This window comes from Macaca mulatta, chromosome X (genome assembly GCF_049350105.2).
Source record: "Macaca mulatta isolate MMU2019108-1 chromosome X, T2T-MMU8v2.0, whole genome shotgun sequence".
NCBI lineage: Eukaryota > Metazoa > Chordata > Mammalia > Primates > Cercopithecidae > Macaca > Macaca mulatta.
In genome coordinates, this window is record NC_133426.1 from 52,098,508 (window position 1) to 52,103,158 (window position 4,651).

At 37.5% G+C, this 4,651-nt stretch overlaps 1 non-coding gene across 1 annotated transcript; it reads left to right on the forward strand.

Annotated features, from left to right (window-relative positions):
- Positions 1 to 3,964: 3,964 nt before the first annotated feature.
- On the forward strand, positions 3,965 to 4,071 carry LOC144338860 (U6 spliceosomal RNA). Its single transcript, XR_013413245.1, has one exon. It is a non-coding gene; the product is annotated as a U6 spliceosomal RNA (small nuclear RNA).
- Positions 4,072 to 4,651: the final 580 nt, after the last annotated feature.

A 4,651-nucleotide genomic window follows, 5' to 3' on the forward strand; every position in this document is an offset into this window, starting at 1 on the left:
TAAATGGTGCTGGGATAATTGGCTAGCCATAAGTAGAAAGCTGAAACTGGATCCTTTCCTTACTCCTTATACGAAAATTAATTCAAGATGGATTAGAGACTTAAATGTTAGACCTGATACCATAAAAACCCTAGAAGAAAACCTAGGGAATACCATTCAGGACATAGGCATGGGCAAGGACTTCATGTCTAAAACACCAAAAGCAACGGAAACAAAAGCCAAAATTGACAAATAGCATCTAACTAAACTAAAGAGCTTCTGCACAGCAAAAGAAACTACCACAAGAGTGAACAGGCAACCTACAGAATGGGAGAAAATTTTTGCAATGTACTCATCTGACAAAGGGCTAATATCCAGAACCTACAAAGAATTCAAACAAATTTACAGGAAAAAAAAAACAACCCCATCAAAAAGTGGGCAAAGGATATGAACAGACATTTCTCAAAAGAAGACATTCATACAGCCAACAGACACATGAAAAAATGCTCATCATCACTGGCCATCAGAGAAATGCAAATCAAAACCACAATGAGATACCATCTCACACCAGTTAGAATGGTAATCATTAAAAATTCAGGAAACAACAGGTGCTGGAGAGGATGTGGAGAAATAGGAACACTTTTACACTTTTGGTGGGAGTGTAAACTAGTTCAACCATTATGGAAAACAGTATGGCGATTCCTCAAGGATCTAGAACTAGAAGTACCATATGATCCAGCCATCCCATTACTGGGTATATACCCAAAGGATTATAAGTCATGCTACTATAAAGACACATGCACACGTATGTTTATTGCGGCACTATTCACAACAGCAAAGACTTGGAATCAACCCAAACGTCCATCAGTAACAGACTGGATTAAGAAAATATGGCACATATACACCATGGAATACTATGCAGCCATAAAAATGGATGAGTTTGTGTCCTTTGTAGGGACATGGATGCAGCTGGAAACCATTATTCTCAGCAAACTATCGCAAGAACAGAAAACCAAACACCGCATGTTCTCACTCATAGGTGGGAACTGAACAATGAGATCACTTGGACTCGGTAAGGGGAACATCATACACTGGGGCCTATCACGGGGAGGGGAGAGGGGGGAGGGATTGCATTGGGAGTTATACCTGATGTAAATGACGAGTTGATGGGTGCTGACGAGTTGATGGGTGCAGCACAGCAACATGGCACAAGTATACATATGTAACAAACCTGCACGCTATGCACATGTACCCTAGAACTTAAAGTATAATAAAAAAAAAAAAAGAAAGAAGTTAAGTAAACATTGTGGAAAAAGGCAAAAAAAAAAAAAAATGCTCCACAGCACTAATAATTAGAGAAATGCAAATTGAAATCACAATGAGATACTATCTCACACCAGGCACAATGGTTATTATTTAAAAGTCCAAAAACTACTGATGCTGGCCAGGCTTCAGAAAAAAAGGAATGCTTATACACTGTTGGTGGGTATGTAAATTAGCTTAGCCACTGAGGAAAGCAGTTTGGAGATTTCTCAAAGAACTTAAAACAGAACTACTATTCAACCCAGCAATTCCATTACTGGCTATATATCCAAAAGAATATAAATTGTTCTACCATAAAGACACATGAATGTGTATGTTCATTGCAGCACTATTCACAATAGCAAAGATATGGAAGCAACATAGAGCCCATCAAAGGTGGACTTGATAAACAAAATGTGGTACATGTATATGAGGGAATGCTACACAGTCATAAAAAAGAGTGAAATCATGTCCTTTGCAGCAGCATGGATGCAGCTGGACGCCATTATCCTATGTGAATTCATGCAGGAACAGGGAATAAAATATCATATATTCTCACTTATAAGTGGGAGCTAAACATTGAGTACACATGGACGCCAAGAAGGAAACAATACATGCTGGGGCCTACTTGCAGCTGAATGGTGGGAGGAGGTTGAGGATCAAAAAACTACTTATTGGGTACTATGCTAAAAAAAAAAGTTGGTTGTGAAATCCTCTACAAATAAAAGTATACCCCATGGGTACACACACACATGAAGGCTGGACTTCAAGTTTCAGCTCAAAGATGGAAAGAGAGAAAGAGGTAAGACTTATACTCACAATAAAGAAAACAGCTGGACAGACAGTATATTAATTTTGTTATCTGATTCCAGCATGGATCTGGGTTCACAGAAATAACAGCCTTCCTGAAATTTTGAGACAGACACACAATGCCTTGAGCATCTTACTATCTAGGGAAGAAGGTGTTGAATTTCGTATAAGCTGGTATGAAGATTAAAATAGAAATTTTAGTAAAGTGTTGGAGACCAAATATAGCCTCCAAATATAGCTAGAAAGTGTGAATTCCTGGAGGCCACACTTATAGAGGGGGATACCACTCTTATGCAGGCTTTTAAAGGAACTCCACTAGGCTCTCAAAGTGAGAATAAAGAATAACCTAGAAAAATTACCTCCCTCTCCCATAGTGATGATTGGGGCAATGGAACAGCAAGTCACTGGGATATCTTCTCAGACCCTTTTACCTTATAGAAAAAAAATTCCTAATTAGCAGGGTGCAGAATATCACTGGGGGCATTAGTGAAATACCACGGCAGCTGGAGAAATGCTCAGATCCACATCCACAATCTCACCTATGTCAAAAAAAACCATAAAAGTCTTAATCTGCAAAAGGAAGGTCCTCAAGTTGAAGACAGAACATTCGGTTGATATCCACGGCAGCTCGGGGAATTCAGTGAGGATGGTGAAAGCTCTAGCCATCCAAGAGTGATAGAAAAGCCTGTAAGGGCCCCACCCTGAGAGACAGGCCTGCTGTGTACTCCAAAGACTGAGACATAATAAGAACATTATGTCTCTATCTCCAAGGTGAAAAGAAAGAAAGAAAGAAAGAAAGAAAGAAAGAAAGAAAGAAAGAAAGAAAGAAAGAAAGAAAGAAAGAAAGAAAGAAAGAAAGAAAGAAGAGTCATAATAACAATGGATTACAACTGGGAGAGCTGCAAGAGGGAGACTGTCTTCTGAGCAAGACAAAGAGAAAACCAAAAAGCGATGTGACAGACAAAAACAATTCCAGTAGAGAAATATAAAACCTCTGCCACAACAACAATAAAATTTCAACTATAGCAAACACAGTACAATTCCTGGGTATTTTAACATAAACACCCATATTAAAGGCCTATTTACCTCATGTCTACTGCCCTAAATGAGACTTCAGGATTTCAGCAAAAATTTACAAAGGATGACAAAAGGCAAGACAAAACAAAACAGAAAAAAAAAAAAAAAAAAAACACAGTCTGATGAGACAAACAAGTAATCAGAACCAAACTCAGCAATGATACATATGTTGGAGCTATCATATGGGGAATTTAAAATAACCATGATTAATATGTTAAAAGCTCTAATAGAAAAGGTAGAGCACATGCAAGAGTAGATAGGTGATTTCAGTAAAGAGATTGAAATCATAAATGTGAAACCAAGAAAAATAGTAGAAATAAGAAACATGACAACAAATATGAAAAATGTCTTTTAGAGGATCATCACTGATTTACAGAGCAAAGGGATAAATTAGTGAACTTGAAAATAGAACTATAGAAATTACACAAAGAGTGTAAAAAACAGAACAGAAAATCTAGGAGATGTGGGGTAATAGCAAATGATGTAACACGTAAGTAATTGAAATCACAGAAATAAAAATAATACAGAGAAAATATTTGAAAAAACAATGGGTGTATTTTTCCAGTATTAGTGATCGACATGAAAGCAAAGATCCAAGAAGCTGGGAGAACAACAAACAGAGTAAAATAAAAATAAAATAAAACCAAATAAATAAAAACCAAATAAAAACACACACTCACACATTCCTAGGCATATCAAAATATAACTCCTGAAAAACAAAGACAAAGGGAAAATCTTGAAGGCAACCAGAGAAAATGAACAACTTACCTATAAAGAAACAAGATTAAGAGTTGGAGTGCTCGCTTCGGCAGCACATATACTAAAATTGGAACGATACAGAGAAGATTAGCATGGCCCCTGCGCAAGGATGACACGCAAATTCGTGAAGCGTTCCATATTTTTAAGCTTATCCACCATGATCAAGTGGGCTTCATCCCTGGGATGCAAGGCTGGTTCAACATTCGCAAATCAATAAACATAATCCAGCATATAAACAGAACCAAAGACAAGAACCACATGATTATCTCAATTGATGCAGAAAAGGCTTTTGACAAAATTCAACAGCCCTTCATGCTAAAAACGCTCAATAAATTCGGTATTGATGGAACGTACCTCAAAATAATAAGAGCTATTTATGACAAACCCACAGCCAATATCATACTGAATGGGCAAAAACTGGAAAAATTCCCTTTGAAAACTGGCACAAGACAGGGATGCCCTCTCTCACCACTCCTATTCAACATAGTGTTGGAAGTTCTGGCTAGGGCAATCAGGCAAGAGCAAGAAATCAAGGGTATTCAGTTAGGAAAAGAAGAAGTCAAATTGTCCCTGTTTGCAGATGACATGATTGTATATTTAGAAAACCCCATTGTCTCAGCCCAAAATCTCCTTAAGCTGATAAGCAACTTCAGCAAAGTCTCAGGATACAAAATTAATGTGCAAAAATCACAAGCATTCTTATACACCAGTAACAGACAAACAG